Here is an 18,057-nt window from a genome sequence, read left to right as displayed (position 1 = left end):
TATAATGTTTAAACTATTGTTCTTATCTTCTCTATGACATTTACTCTTTCTACTATTCTGCACCGTTTTAAATTTAGGTAACTGATTGAATGCAGGCAATTAGTTTAACACGGAAATTTTCTTCAATCAGACCTTTTATGTTTAAGTGTCGAAAAGCTTTTTCAATACGAAAGCTTGTTTATATATATATATTGATCACATTACACTTTCCTATTGTGAAATTTACGATTGTGATTTTAATAAAGTGCGATCCATGTAGTAATGTAAACATTCGCGTGTTAATGTAAATAGGTCTTCATGCTTCACAAATTCGTCTCTCTTTTTCATGCAGTATTTAAGTTATTGTAGTTTAATATGAATGCTTTGCAACCATGTTCTTCTATACTATTAAAATGTATGTTTCTTAGACCTTAGTCTAACAAAACCTATCCTAAAATATAGCTTCGTTGTCCTAGAAATTAGGAATTAATGTAAATTGCTTTTGTTTGAACGTAAACCCATTGGTTTATGACAAAATCAACATTAAAATCATCTTCATTCAACTCTGACGTGCTAGGACCTAACTTTGGGAGGGGAGGGAACTTGGGGTTTAACTTTCGGGGGAGAGCAGAATCTAGTAGTTGCCTATCAGGACTAACCGCTACATTTACGAAATCATAAAAAAATAAACTTTATTGTTTTGCTCCACAGATCCCAGGAGGTTAACGAAAATATGCATAACATGAAATGTTTAATAAACCTGAACATTTTTTAGGGAAAGTGACCCCCCCCCCAAAAAAAAGTTACGCCTATGAGTGTTAATATTCATGTATTCATGATTCCAGAAGATTGTTTGATTTGCTTTATTTTACTTCGCTTTTTCTGCCACTTTCGGCTAATTTGCGAAGATGGGAATGAGTAATAATATGATGAAATTGATGAATGGACACTCACAAACATCCATGCCTAGGCCGGGATTTGAACCTGGGACCCCTGGCGTCGTAGAGCGATGTGCTAACCACTCCGCCACGGGGGCCGTGATTCCAGAAGTGATTTAACACTTGGAAGTAGCAGAAAATACGTAAGTTAAACGTTCATATTTATGCCTTTTCATCATATTCGTAATACTAGGACATATAGCTCATTTGATGGTCCTGTTGAAATTTCTTTGAGGTGCTGTAGAAACATTTTCCACTTGGAACGACCTCTCAATTAGAGATGAGATGGACATCTTGTCAAATGTCGTCTCGTCTCGTCTCGACACCATCCCTAGCCTGTATACTCCACGCATAGATATGCACATGAATAATAATATATCAGTTTCACTACGAACCTAACTGCAAATTGGAGGCGGGGTCAACACATCTAAGCGCCATTTAAAGTGAAAGGGTTGAAGCCGAAGTGACAGGAGTAGATAGAATATTGCAAAGGGCAAATGAGGGTTTCAGACAGGTCTGGAATTTTCTTTAACACACTATACCTGTCAGAAGCAGTTGGCGGTTTGATAAAAAAGATCTCTTTAAAAAACTCAAGGACGTTTCTTGAAAATAGGGGAGAGTGAGAGAGAAGTCGTGTAGTGCATTTTTATATCTCAGTGACGGGCCATCCGTTAAATCCCTGCATTAAAAATGAAGAGTTAGATTCTGTCGAGACCCCGCAGGAAGAATAAGGCATCCATTTCAAAGCTCCTTTTACGATTCATGATTTTTTCCCTCTCTCCACTAATCTCTTTTTATCGTTCTCCTTGGATCTGCCCCGAATTTCGAGTCGCGGTGGGAAGTCACTGTAAGATATCGTTCTGAAAGGGTTTCGGATCTGTTTTCCACACATCGCTGGATCCTTTGATTGACCTTGTCCAACAAGTGGCTAAGAAATTTCGGCTGATTAAATGCATACCTTTCTGTACAACCTTAATCCCCTTTTCGAGAAGGATGTTGGACATATTAATGTCGCTAATCAGGCACACACGTGCGCTAAACATGAGAGAGAGAGAGAGAGAGAGAGAGAGAGAGAGAGAGAGAGAGAGAAATGGTAGGTGTACTCATAGGCGCCGAATCCATGGGGCTTGGGGGGCTCGAGCACCCTCAATGTTATCGATGTGGGGGCAGAGCCCTCAAATAATTTTGCTTAAGAGAATCTAATGTATTATTTTATTTCTCTTGTAAAGTTTACTCTGAATTGCGCCACATGAACTTATCTTTAAATACACATTTGAAATGTTCTAGACCATCAACTTTGCGAGGGCTATGACCAGAGACAGCAAAACACATGACTTATTACTATATACTAAGTATATAATTATGAGTATTGTTAACATTTTTACTAAAAAGAGTTTCAAAAGACGATGTGCATGAACTAGGGGAGTGGATGGGACGTTCGGGCTACAAATGGCTCTCACATGACATTCAGAACGAGATCATTGATATATTAGGGAGATCTGTTTTGCGCTCCGTGGTAGCAGATATTACAAGTCGGGAATATTTTGCTATTATGGTTGACGAAACTTGTGACATATAATAGCCTAATTGACATTTTGCATTCGAACTGTCAATGACAATTTTAATATTTTTGAGGAATTCGTGGGCTTTTACGAGATTCCGAACACTGAGGCCAAAACTTAAAAAAGGGAGGGAGTGAGTCATTCATTAATTTATTTCAGTGATCAGAGCCCCCCCCCCCCCCAATAATTTTAACAAGTCGCCGCCCCTGGTCATGTACTCCGCTCATTCCGTGGGTACATAAAACCTCAGTATAGTCATAACTAGACTGAAGTTATATGTACAATGCATTTTTTTTTATTGGAAAGACAAGACATATTTAAAATATGTTTTCATGTGCGTTGTGACAAAAATGAAAGTAATTACTAAATAAAATCACATTTTGACAATTTTGTCCACAAATCAGTGGCGTGCCCAAGGGGGGAGTTGGTGGGGTTCATAACCCCCCTATGGCCCAATATTCCTAAAAAAAGTCAATAACAGGAAAACATGGCAAAATGAGGGCTAATCACGCCTCCTCCCTCCTTTCGTTTCGAAAATCCTGGGCACACCACTGTCACATATGCATATATTATTTTGCATATGAAATGCATATTTTTCATAATTTGACAGGATCGTTACATCTTTATCATAAGTTTTGCAAATGGTATACTTTGTGAAGAATCAAAATACGAGTCTTCTCTATTAACTTGTGGATAAAATCAATGTCACTGAGTGGCGATCACCGCACAAGAGCAGTCCGTGAAAGGAGTGTGTTTGCTGGATGACATGACACGGTTGCTGTTTTAGGATAATCTTTGTAGTTGATAATTACTGTTACTAAAGTCCTTGGAGCTCCGAGATGACTAAAGAAATTATAATTTGAGTTCAAACAAATGAAAGTGGACAGGCTACAAGTAACAACGACAGAAGAAGAGGCGTGGTCGGCTTTCTAATTTTCTTATTTCCAGAAGCTTTTCTGCCACTTTCGACTATAATCGCGACGATGAGGATGAAATATGACAAAAAAATTTAAGCACCTAGAAGGAGTGGTGGAAATTAAATGAAAGTGCACCTGTTGACAGGTTATGTGACTGTATTGCAATGATTACAAAATCAGATCAAACGGACAACAGTGTGTGCACTACGGGCGTACTGCTGACCCCATGTCAGTAGGGTGTGGCACCCCTCGGGTCTTGATACATGCGTCGATTCGATTTGGAATGGAGTCGTAGTGCCCTTGTATCCTCTCCCGAGGCAAGTTGCCCCACACCCTTTTAACTGGTCCTCGATATCATGCAAATCGGCACAACCGTGTGTTGATAGACATTAACCAGAATGCTGTCTCGAGAGGGGTAACACATGAGGTCGCAGGATGTCAGTGACGTAGCGCTGTGCCGTCGGAATCCCCAGCACCACTACCAGGAGTGATCTGAAGTCATACCCAATGGATCCCCATACCATGATGGCAGGGGTAATGCTGGTGTGTCTCTCCACAACATTGGCAGAATGTGTCCTCTCCCCTCGGCGAGGACACACTCCCCCATAGTCGAACACGGTGGTCATCAGTGGTAATTTAGAACTGAGATTAATCGCTGAACATGACGGAACGCCACTCGTCACTGTCGTCAGCAGTGCATGCCTCCCGGTTACGGCAACACTCTAAACGCAGCCGTTTGTGAATTCGTAGTCCGGCTGCTGCCAGTCTACGACCAATGGTGCGGGATGACACAGGGTGTTGTAGAGTCCTGTACGTGTGTCCGGATAGCAGATGCAGATGTGATGGGGTTGCAAAATGCTTGGCGCACAATACTGCGATCCTCCCTTGGTGTGGCCAGTCTTGGTCGACCGGAACCTTCACTACGTCTGTAGGTGTCCTCACGTATCCATTGGTGCCAAAATCTGACCACTGTGACATCTGAATGCCCGAGATGCAGGGCAATTGCACGATTCGACCAATCGGCCTCATGCAGACTCCCAATACGTCATCTTTCGAACTCGTATTGATCACCTCTCTCACGGTGTTGACTGACTTTCTGACGCTCCACACGCGCCTTATGAACGCTATCACGCTGTGGCACAACTAATGCACTCTGGTGGCCGTTCTAGACGTTACAAATCACTGCAACTCTAATCATTCACATACATATCGAAGGTACACACGTGTACGAAATGACGTTCAAATTGGATCTTTCCTTCTGGGTACTTAACTTTTGTGTCAATGAGTGTACATGGAATTGATGAACGGACATTCACAAAGGAACACATGTCAAACCCAGGACTCGGTGGCGAGATCCTAAGCCGTCTGTTCAATACAATCAGCCACCAAGGCGGCAAACATAGAAATTAAATTTGATGCTCATGTTCTAATTATATTGTTAAAAGTGCAGAATGTAACACGAATTCCATAGCCCAATGACAGGAAATATATTTATTTACCTAACAAAGAAAATTAAGAGCATTCATGCAAGGATGGAAAAAAAGTAATAAACTTTGCAAAAGGGAAAAAAACGTAGAGGGTGGGAAACGCCTTAAAACGTGGACCTGTCAACGCAGGATGTGAGGAGGGCTAATCTGTTTCCACGCACGAAAGGCTTTCAACATAATTGAAAACACGTCCCCCAAGGGTTTCTCCAGCTCAATTTCCAGCGAAGCAACGCATCCAACGCGCTCTCCACAAAGCAAACTGCGACGGACACTCAATTACCTTGCCTTATTTGTTCGCAGGGCGTGGCCTTTGGACACCTTATACCCTTGCACCTCTTCAACACCAAATTCGATTTTTCATCCAACTTATTTTCCAGTTCGCTGAACAAATACAATGCTGCGACTATTTAAGCTCATAATTATTGAGCTGTAAGGATAATATACAGGGTGTTGCCGGTTTCAACAGCGGATCTTCCTTTAAACTGTAGGTCCAGGCAGGGGAATTCGAACCCTGGAACTATGGGCATCGCCAAAAATTTTTGTAGGGGATGTCAGGCTATTGAAAAAACTTGAATAGTAGCAGTAATAATAATAATAATAATAATAATGAGTATGGTTGTTACTATAGAATAATAACTTATAAACCAATAGAAAAAATATTTCAGATTATTATTATTATGTATTATTATATTCTTGGGGAGACTCTCCAACAGATAGTCCAACAGTTATTTTACTGAAATGCATAGTCATTCTATTTTGTCATTAATTTTTACACACCTCGTTAAATTAAGCTTTAAATGTTAGGGGAAATTTTAGTCAAAGTTTATGTTGTGTGACTCTCATGAAAAACTAATTTTGGGATTTTGGAAACGGTGAAACCATTTATTCTTTGGATTAAATGGTGGAATATGAAAATATAACTTGTTCTTGTATTTTATACTTAATTATTTCGATGTAACGCAGGTTTTTCTAAGTACCTGAACGTTATTTCTGTAACTAACAATAAAAATAACAAGTATTTTGTTTTTATGTAACTTGAAAGTCGACGGACTTGTTCCCTGCCCCTCTCTCCCAACGCCCATGCCTGTAACAGGTAATCGAATCCCAATTCTGATATTCGACCCTGGAACCTGGATTCGATTCTCAAATCTCAGATCCTGGGATCGGATATCCGAGTTTTCAAAAATTCGGATCCTCTTATTCTTAGAAGATCCGTTGTTCACATGCGAATATAATGAACCTAAATACACAAACTGTTCTACTCAGTTGTACAGGAACGACCATCCCTTAAATTTTTGGGAGGAGATAATGGTTTCATCCGACGCACCATATGTCGTAATTTGACAGACGCTAAATCATGCAGTTAAAAAAATCTCTACTTCGTGTTTAAACGCAAAAACGTTATTTTGCTCACATTATCTCCCTTTCGAAAATAATTCAAACCACTGTAAACCTATTACAGTATATTGTGGTACAGTCAACGGCAAAGATAATGGTAGGCAAATTGTCCATCGTTAATTTCATTACTTTTTATTCTACATCCTGTGTTCTTTTAAGGAATGAAATTATGTTGGTGCGAAACAGGCATCGCCCTCTGTATTTCAATTCATCATCATCATATTGTGCAATGCAGACCTAATGAAAATGGTGATGGACAATTCGCCTACTGTTTCCTTTGCCGTTGGGTGTACTAGTTACCCCACTTGATCTGTGCTCTTGGAAAACTTGAAAGAGAATAAAAACTGTTTCAAACTAGTGCAAAACGATGGAACGTGGTCTAGAGCTTATCTGTACCTGAATTATATGTTTTTCAAACCTGTTAAATTAAAAACTATCTTCATTTAGCCACATCTTTTGTTGTTTAAAAACATTCAGAATTTTTGGATGAAGATTGTTTTTATATTGACAGTACTTATGCAAATTTTATTTAAAAAATTTGGAGCTGTATGGCTTGTTCCAAAATGGAATAGTTCATGTTCGTATACAAGTTCATCATTATACCCCTTCAAATCAAAAACGTTCCTGCACCACTGGTTCTACTTCAATTGATCCCCTAACGGGAGCAAAAGGCATTCAGAAAGAAATGAGCCAAGCAAGAAGTCATTACTCTTACCGCATCCCGTACACTGTGTGTTTCCCATTATCTTCGTTTTGCATTCAAACGTTCCCATTGTCTTTCGATTCCTGACCAAGCAGCGGTATTATCATTGTTCCCACTGTAATGAGTTCCTGCTGTTTCGAAGCATCTGATCGAAAAAACAACATTTGTGTATGACGCTGCCTCGTTGTTGCCTCACATGACGTTTTGTTATTGATGGATTGCTATGAATCAACTGACTCGCGAGCACAATAACAAATTCCTCTGGTCCGTCAGTTCTTTTCTTCCTGCTCGCTTGACCCTAGCTCCTCGCATTAGAATTCAACCCGCGAACGTGAATTCTTGTCTCCAACTTACAGTGTTACCAAGCCATGAAGTATGAGTAGAATGCATATTGTTTCAGTAACGTCATAGCTTAGGTCCATGACATAGTGAAACTTATTTCTTTACATTAGGTCAGGCCATGGGCGTTAAATTGAATAGTGGAGGCAATAATAATCAAATAATAAAAAAAACACACATGATAGCTTGTCGCTACCCGGAAGCAGTCATTGAATATAACAACTAGACCTCGGATTTTAGGATTTTAAGCTATTTTTTTCTTTGCAGGTAAATAAGAAATAACAAGTTATATCAGTTTCATTAAAAAACGAAACGACTGAAAGTTTTATATTGCCTAAAATAACCTAATAAAAACAATGGTCTTGTAAATCATAAATGAATTAATAATTCTAAAAATATCAAGGAGGATATAATTATATCATCAGTAGCTCCCAAAGCCAATATTTTTATTAAACTACTACCTGATATCAAAATACAATTAATATTAATTACTATTATTAGCACTAATAATACTACAAATAAAACATCCACTATCTATAGGGATCATACTAATTATACAGACTATTACCGCATGCCTAACAATATCAACATTCCTAAAATCCACATGACTTTCCTATGTATTATTCCTAGTATTTTTAGGGGGAATACTGGTTCTATTTATTTATACAACAAGACTTACACCAAATGAAATATTCAAAATAAGAACAAAAATAATAATTATAGGTGTAACCCTAATACTATTATGTTTATTTATGTTAATAATAATAGACCCATTATTAACCCCCTCAACACTACAAAATATAGATACATATACAACTTGAAGAAGTACACCCCCCCTACCAGGAATAAAACTATATAATGAATCCATTATAATAATAACTACTATAACAGTACTATATCTATTTATTACATTAGTTGCAATTGTAAAAATTACTAGACTTTCACACGGACCTCTAAAAATAATTAAATAATTGCAAATGACAAAACCAGCACGAATTTATCACCCCCTACTTAAACTAGCAAATAATGCATTAGTAGACTTGCCAGCCCCACTAAATATTTCATACTGATGAAATGTTGGTTCACTTATAGGAATATGTCTTTCAATCCAAATCTTAACAGGTCTTTTTTTTAGCAATACATTATATTTCAAGAACAGACTTAGCTTTTTCTAGAGTAATACACATCTGCCGAGATGTAAACTATGGATGAATACTACGAACTATTCATGCTAATGGGGCCTCCATATTCTTTATTTGTATATATATACATGTTGGACGAGGAATATATTATGGGTCCTATTTGTATCTTCACACATGATCTATTGGAGTTATAATTATATTAACAACAATAGCAACAGCATTTGTTGGATATGTACTACCATGAGGTCAAATGTCATTCTGAGGAGCCACAGTAATTACTAATTTGCTCTCGGCAATTCCATATTTAGGAACTATACTAGTTCAATGAATTTGGGGTGGGTTCGCAGTAGATAGTGCTTCACTAACCCGATTCTTCGCTTTTCATTTTTTATTACCGTTTATTTTAATAGTAATATCCATAATCCATCTACTCTTTTTACATCAAACCGGATCTAACAATCCACTATCTATTAACAGCAACATGGATAAAATCCCGTTCCATCCATACTTCTCCATAAAAGACACACTAGGATTTATACTTACAATTTTAAGATTAATACAACTCTCATTAATATTTCCAACGACCCTAGGAGATCCGGAAAATTTTACCCCAGCAAATCCACTAGTAACTCCCGTACACATTCAACCAGAATGATACTTTCTATTTGCATATGCCATTCTACGATCAATTCCAAATAAGCTTGGAGGAGTAGTAGCACTAGTATTATCTATTATAATTTTATTTATTATACCAATACATCATAAAAGAAATTTTCGTGGACTACAATTTTACCCTTTAAATCAAGTATTATTTTGATTAATATTTGCAACCTTTATTTTATTAACTTGAATTGGGGCCCGGCCCGTGGAAACTTCATACATTACTACTGGACAAGTATTAACAATTATATATTTTATATATTTCATTATATCCCCCGCAACACTACTATTATGAGATAAAATTTAAAAAAAATGACTTCTTGACTGACATTTTAAGTGTATGTCTTGAAAACATAAAATAGAATGTAAATATTCTAGAAGTCTTCACATTCTAATTATTATGCAACTAAATATAAATTGATACAATTAAGCTCCTAAAGCCAACAAAAAAAAAAAATTTAAAGAAACCGGAAGAAAACTCCTTCAAGCTAAATATATAAGTTTATCATAGCGAAATCGTGGTAGTGTACCTCGAATCCAAATATAAATAAATCCTAAAAAAATAACCCTTAAGTAAAAAAAATAAGAAAAATGGTATCCCCCCAACAATAAAATTCTAAATAAAACACTTATAAATAAAAATGCTAGCATATTCAGACATAAAAATTAAAGCAACCCCCCCAGCACTATACTCAACATTAAACCCAGAAACAAGTTCAGACTCCCCCTCAGCAAAATCAAAAGGAGTTCGGTTAGTTTCAGCTAAGCAAGAACTCAATCAGGCTAAAGCCAACGGTAAGGCAATAAAAATAAATCATAAATAATCCTGAAAAATATTAAATAAAAGTAAATTATAACCACCAATTAAAAAAATAAAAGATAATAAAATTAGCACCAATCTAACATCATAGGAAATAGTTTGAGCAACTGCTTGAAGGCCACCAAGCAACGCATAATTAGAATTAGACGACCACCCAGCAGATATTACTCTATACACCCCTATTCTCATACAACATAAAAAGAAAAATACCCCCAAATAAAAATTAAATAATAAGGTGTGATATGGAAAAACAACCCAAACAAACAAAGATAAAAATAAACTAAAAACTGGAGATATATAATATGGATAATAATTTCTCAAAGTAGGTAGTGTTTGCTCCTTAGTAAATAATTTAACTGCATCAGCAAAAGGCTGAAAAATACCACAAATCCCAACCTGGTTAGGCCCCCTACGAATCTGAATATAGCCTAAAACCCTACGCTCAAATAAAGTAAAAAAAGCAACTCTAATTAAAACACACACCACTAAAATAACTCCAATAAATAAGTCTAATATCATCTACTATAAAAAGAAATTTATCTTCATTTTTGAATTCTAAATTCAATGCACTTCTCTGCCATAATAGTAATTATTATTAATCAATATTATTATATATAATTATTTGGTCCTTTCGTACTGAAACACTTTAAATATTAAGAGATAGAAACCAACCTGGCTCACGCCGGTTTGAACTCAGATCATGTAAGAAATTAAAGGTCGAACAGACGATCAAATTTGAAATGCTACACCCAAATGATATCTTAATCCAACATCGAGGTCGCAACCCCTCCTGTTGATATGATCTCTCAAGAAAGATTATGCTGTTATCCCTAAGGTAACTTATTCTTTAAATCACTAAAAATGGATCCAAATAACAAAAATTATTGAACATCAGATAAAAAAGAGTTAATTATTATCTTCCCATCACCCCCAACAAAATATTATTTAATAATATATATAATTATATTACTAATCAAAACATCATTAAAATAATATGAAGATCTATAGGGTCTTATCGTCCCCTTAAAAAAATAAAGCCTTTTCACTTTAAAGTAAAATTATACACTAATTAATTAAAGACAGTCTATTCCTCGTCCAACCATTCATTCTAGCCCCCAATTAAAAGACTAATGATTATGCTACCTTCGCACGGTCAAAATACCGCGGCCATTAAACAAGCGTCATTGGGCAGGTTATACTTCATATAAAATCATGAAAAGATGTTTTTGATAAACAGGCGAGAATAAATTTTGCCTAATTCCTCTAATTAATTAAATAAATATTCTAATAGAATCATAATTCCCAAATAAAACTAATTAAAACATATAATTAGGTAAACAAGTAAAACCAAACTAAATTTTTAATAAAATTCCAAATAAATTATAACAAAATTACAAAAAGTAGCAATCTCCAAACCAACAAATATAATAGTTTATTATAAAGTTATAACCAATATATTAACCAGAAGCACATCCCCCTAGTCATAACTAAACATTAATATTATAATATATATTAATATAAAAAATATTAAAATGTAAAACAACATTAAATATAATTCCCCAATAACTAGATATAAGATAAGTCGAATAACATTTTATTACAAATAGCAATTTTAACAGAAAAATATAACACTTTTACCTTAAAATTAACCTACTAGCTCCTCACCTTTCGAGAAAACAGAATATTCAATTAAAATTTAATCCTCCCTGATACAAAAGGTACGATTATTAACATCTCCTATAATAAAAATTAATATTTCATATATTTAATAAATCCCAACACTGTACTAATAACCTATAACAAACTAATTTATATATACTAAATATATAACCAACCCCAATAAAATTCCTTTTCATATATAATCAATTTATAAACAAAATTTAAATAGTAATAAAATTTCTATCAAAATATGTCGAATCGCACGACTAACTACTCAATGTAAATGAATATTCTAACTAACAGAAATATTTTGATACCAATCAAACCAGGCACACCTACTATGTTACGACTTATCTCACCTATATAAATGAGAGCGACGGGCGATGTGTGCATACCCTAGAGCTAATAAACCAAAATGTTATTCTAAAACAAAATTACAATTAAATCCAATCTCAAATATATTTTCAACATATTATCCAAATCAACATAATGTAACCCATCTCCCCCCACTAATAAGCTGCACCTTGACCTGAAATATATTTCAATAGAAAAAAAGAATATATATATTTAAATATTCAAATTACGGCGGTATTACAAACTGATATTTTACAATAATAGGCCAAATAAAATGCGGAATATCGATTACGAGACAGGTTCCTCTAAATAGAATAAAGCACTGCCAAATTCTTTTGAGTTTCAAGATCATAACTAATACTACTCAGACCAAATTTACAATGATAATAATAGGGTATCTAATCCTAGTTTAATACACCACCTTTATAGAATTAATAAAAATAAAGAACAAATTATATTAAAAATTTCACCTAAATAAAATATAAACAACCAAAAAATCAATGATTACTACAATTAAGCCAATAACTCTCCACTTATGTCCCCACGTCTAACCGCGGCAGCTGGCACGAATTTAGCCGGACAAAATAAATATTAAAATTTAAAAACCTGTAATCTAATTTACATTAAAATTAAACAAACCCACACACTGCGAACTAAACTCAGACATACCGTATCAACCCATAAAAAATTGGCGGAAATTCTACCTCTCTTTAACAAATACATATGTAAAATTTAACTAAGGATATTTAAGCTAGAATAAAACTTTAACCTTAAAATATAAAGAGAGGTTCTTTATTATTATATAATATGTACTATATTAAATTAAATTATAATTAGAAATTATCTCACGAAAATTTCCCCCTTTTTAATTTTTACTCACTTTTCCCATACTATATAGAACACAATTTTTTCCCCCCTCAAAATTGTGTTCTATATAGATATATTAACGTATTTTTTCTCTAAACTCAATAAGTATTAAAATGACATATTAAGTAAGTCAATTACTTTAAGTTAGACTACAAACACTTAAAAGAAATTAAATAAAATTAAAAACAATTCTGAAGTATTTTATATTATTTAATAAATAGGTTCTACTTATTAATCATAAAAATAAAAGTCCAATAAATAATATTATTAGCCCACTATTATAATTTATTTATAAATAAGATGTCTGAAAAAGGATTACCAGTGATCAGAACGCTACATTTTAAAAGTAGCTTCGCTACAGCTACAGCTACTCTTCCAAAATGTAGCTTCGCTACAGCTACAGCTACATTTTCCAAAAAGTAGCTCGCTACGCTACTCCTGGTCGCTACTCGCTACTTCGCTACTTTTTGCGCTACTTCTGCATAAAAAATAAAAACAACCATATGGGTATTAAAAATCTCCTACTACTGGTAAATAGATTATGTTATTTTTTTTATCATGATTCCAGTCATTCAATAATTTTGATAGCAGTGTTACTTCAGTTACTTATTTTTACTATAGTTTTGAGAATACCATACCTATGCAAGTGGCATATCAATTCATATTTGATATATGAATATTGCAATTAGAGTGTTACCCAAATTAATGATTACAACTATACACAAATCAAATTTGGTAGGATTACGTATTTACGTATGTTCACATCAACATATTTTTCTTGAGAATAAATATTTCATTTTTTATAGACTGATATGAAGACAACATTTTGAATGAAAAGTACCTGAAGCCCTTTGACTACAAAGGGCCTCAGGTTCGATTCCCAGCGGAGGCACATAGTGGTTAGGGTCCAGTCTCGATCAGCTTATCTATGCATAAAATGGACTCAAAACAGAAACTAGGAAAGACGCCAAGTTGGGAGGATGGGATCGTCCTGCTCCTCCATTCCCCTCACTGCTCATCATTCTTCCTCGTTCTCACAATTAGCCGAAAGAGGTAGAAAGTGACTATAGATAAGATAATAATTAAATAAACCATTCATCCTCATTGTCATGATTGACAGAAGTGGAAGAATAGATGAGGAGGTAAACAGAAGAGGACAAATGGGTGGTGGACTATATCAAAGCGTTCAAAGATTAATATGGAACAGGGATGTACCTATGAAATGCAAGAAGGTAATATATAACACATACTATGTGCCAATAATTGCGTATGGAGCAGAGGCTTGGACAATGACAGAGAGAGACAAAAAAAGATGCAGGCAGTGGAGATTAAATTTTTAAGGAGTATTTTGAGGAAGACTAGAAGGGATAGAATAAGGAATGAGGAGATCCGACACACAGTGAGTGTAGTGAAGCGTCAGGACAGGATAGATCAGGCACAGATGAGATGGTTCGGACACATGAAGAGGATGGATGCAGAAGGACTACCAGTAAGAGCTTACAATGCACAAGGAGTGGGAATAAGGCCAAGGAGGAGACCAAGATGCCAATGGAAAGAGCAGATAGTTGAGTGTTAGGAGAAGAGGACAAGATTGCAATACCGTGCAAAGAGAGGAGTGGTGGAAGACCTGAAAAAATGGAGAGGCTTGACTTATACGTATGTTGACCCAGCCAGAGGCAGGAAACGGCAAGGGATGATGATGATGATGATGTCATGATTAGCAAACGTTACAGAAAAGTGACGCAAAGTAGGAGAAATACATACATTTGAAAACTATGTATACGTATTAACTAAGAAAAATTGTAGTTTCTGTAGGAAAGTCAATAACTCGTACATACTATTTGGAATATGATAAAATTATTGAGGAAACTGTCGTAAACCTGACTGTTCTAAACGTATTGTATTCTTAAAATTTGAGAACAAATACTATCGCGAAAATAATTGTAATTCCAGAAATTCTATGATTCTTGTAACAATAATTTCCTGCTGGTGAGATCCTATATACTGACGATGATCAATGCTGTTACCATACTGAGCCATTTATTGCTGGCACTATTTCCTTGTCAGTGCAGTGGAAAATCCATCACTCATTTTTGCACTGCAAGTTGTGTCTTACACAGCAATTAATGACATTTTGGTGTCTCTTACACCATGTATATCAACAGGATTTGTTCCGGGGGTGACACAAACGAGGCACTTTTTTCCAGTGGTGCAGCAAACGAGGCATGTTTCTCCCCAATATAGCGATGCAGCTAAAAAGACGTAGCTGTTAACAGGAATATATTCATATATGTCAGTTAGTTATCTGGATATCTGAATTATTCAGCTACTAATTAATTAAATTACACAGATATCTATAATCTACAATCTAGATAATCTGTACCTCCATGTAATAAACTGTCTTTAAGAACCTCCTGCAAAATTAAGGGTTATTGTCGATTTTTTCTGAGGCTGTTGCCACATTCAAAATTCACCTCAAAATGCTGAGAAAAAATGTAGCTGTAGCGAAATTTTCGCTACAACTACAGGAATTTTGTAGCTTCGCTACCGCTACAACTACAATTTTCAAAATGTAGCGTCGCTACAGCTACAGCTACAAATTTTGTAGCTAGCTACAGTAGCGACGCTACAAGTAGCTCGCTACTTCTGACCACTGAGGATTACCATGATAGGGTAAAGTATACATGAAATTTAACATGTTCTTATTATTTTATTTGTAATAAAAAATTCATTTTTTATAATTGAAAGAATTAAACTTTCTCCAATGGTATCAAACCCCATAGTGCATCATACACCAAAATATAATAAAAAGGTAAGCTAATTAAGCTAGAGGGCTCATACCCCACATATGAAGGTCTATAATTAACCCTTCCCTTTTTAATGCTCACAACCCCCAAAAAAATAATATTCCTATTGACCCTCACAATAGGAACCCTCCTTTCTATTTCTTCCACCTCATGATAGGGAGCCTGAATAGGCTTAGAAATTAATTTAATATCTTTTATTCCATTAATTTCTACACCAAATAATCAACGAAATACAGAAGCATCACTTAAGTATTATAACCTATTTTAGGTTTATGTGCCTAAATTAAACCTTTTTTTAGGTTTCACACGATTTTTATATATCACAGAGGTATTTCATGGGTTCGGTGGCAAAATAATTCAATGACTGGCGTGTTTGAAACATGTTTTCTGTCGATTTCCCTCCCTCCAAATATATGTTTATCAAAGTTTTAAAGAAAACAAAAAATTTCTCTGACATCATTGTTACCTGCAGACAATGGCAGCGAAAGGGTACAGTTCCCCCTTACTTTTTACCCCCTGCACTATGGACTCTTAACGCTAAGCCTTGCCTACTAAGATAAAGGAAACAGTCCTTGCCCCTCCCCGCCATTCTCAGTTTTGGCACCAAATCGTCTCTGCTGCCTGCACAGTCCCAAGTGCAAACTTCTGATCTGTGCGGTCTTGCTCACTCTCGTGTCAGTTTGGTCCTTTTTGGCATTCACGTCTTCACGAAGTAATGTTTCAGCACTCAAATTTACACTGCTGACTTAACAGGCCCGTACCTACAATTTTTTTGAGGGAGGGCGAGACCCATAGACAAATTTTCTCTATTATACTCTCTCTCTCTCTCTATATATATATATATATATATATATATATATATAGTTTGTGTGTGTGTGTGTGTGTGTATCGTGGGGGTTGGGGTGTATGGTAGAGGGTGGTTAGAGAAGTTTGCTCATTTTGCTACGAAATGTTGAAGAACAGCGAAAAGAAAAATTGTATGATACGGGAAGACTACATGTATGCATAATACAAAATTCAAATAGCCTACGAAAAGCAACATGTGTGTGTGTGTGTGGGGTTGATAGATGAGTGTTCACACCCATTTTACAAAGTCCCCGACTTTTCCAGGTATTTTACAAACTGTGTAATGATTTAACATGCTAAAAGATAAAGAGTTGCACTTCAACTTTATAAGATAATCAAATGAATCACGTTTGTTGAACATTTTTGAAAATAAATGAAAGAACCTTTTTATAAGCAATATTACTCATAAAGGAAGATTGTTGGGAAGATAAAACAAAACGTGTTTCCGGTTACAAATTCTGCCATGCAAAAATCATTTAATCAATTAATAATAGCTTTTTTAAAAAAATAATTTGTTTCCAGTGACCTCAGTCCTAGCCTTGTTTTCCTGACTCCTCCAGTTGTCAAGGACTTTGGAGTTAGTGCGAACCTTGTAAATAAATTATCTGAAGGGAACGGCTAAGTTACTTCACCCTGGCAGTGTGTCTGCTGGCATATTGTTTCTATGGTGTATTTTCGTTTTGATCAATTCTATCAAATAACATAACATCGCAGCACACATAGTGGCTCTGGTCATTCTTATTTTGTCATCAGAAGTGGAACACTGAAGACAAAGATGATTCAAAACACCAGATCAGCAGAAATATGTATTTACCCACGAAATAGTTATTTAATATTTTTAAATGATATAAAACTTGATATTTATGTCATATGCATGTTGGTTGTGTTTATCATAATGAAGCATAACATGTTATAGTGGGACCACAAGCAAAATAACTTATGCTGAACAGCATGTCTTGTGCATCATACTCGCACCTGGAGGGGAGGGATAGAGTGGAGAATATTTACCTGTAACCTGAGCTGAATTGATGGAGGAGATGATGTGTGAAGGCTTCTGGACAAAGCTTCTTTTGTTCCTGGCAGGGTTGCTAAAGGTCCAGGAATTTTAAATAAATTAAATTCCGGTCCAGGGGAGAAAATCAGCAAGCGTAAATGGGTTCTGGACCATAAAGAACCTTTTCATCTGTAAAGTATCTTAATTCGTTCCAGGAAACGTTTTCCAGATTAATTTAAATATAATCTAGGATCATTTTTTTCCGGATCAACCTTTTTTTATATGTATTTAAAGTATTTCAATTCGGCCCACAAACCTTTTTTCCAGATCAATTTAAACATGGTCCAGGAACCTCTTTTTTTCTATATCAATTTACCACAAACCTTTTTTCTGGATGAATTTAAATATGGTCCAGGGACTTTTTTCCGGATGAATTTAAATATGGTCCAGGGACTTTTTTTCTGGGTGAATTTAAATACAGTCCATGAACCTTTCTTTCTGGATCAATTTAAATCTGGCCCAAGTTCTATATTCAAATGAAGAAATACGTAACAACTTGGACCGAATTTAAATTGTGCGAGAAAA

Source organism: Lepisma saccharinum, chromosome 3 (genome assembly GCF_977018435.1).
Source record: "Lepisma saccharinum chromosome 3, izLepSacc3.1, whole genome shotgun sequence".
Lineage (NCBI taxonomy): Eukaryota > Metazoa > Arthropoda > Insecta > Zygentoma > Lepismatidae > Lepisma > Lepisma saccharinum.
Note: the sequence above shows the minus strand (reverse complement) of the source record.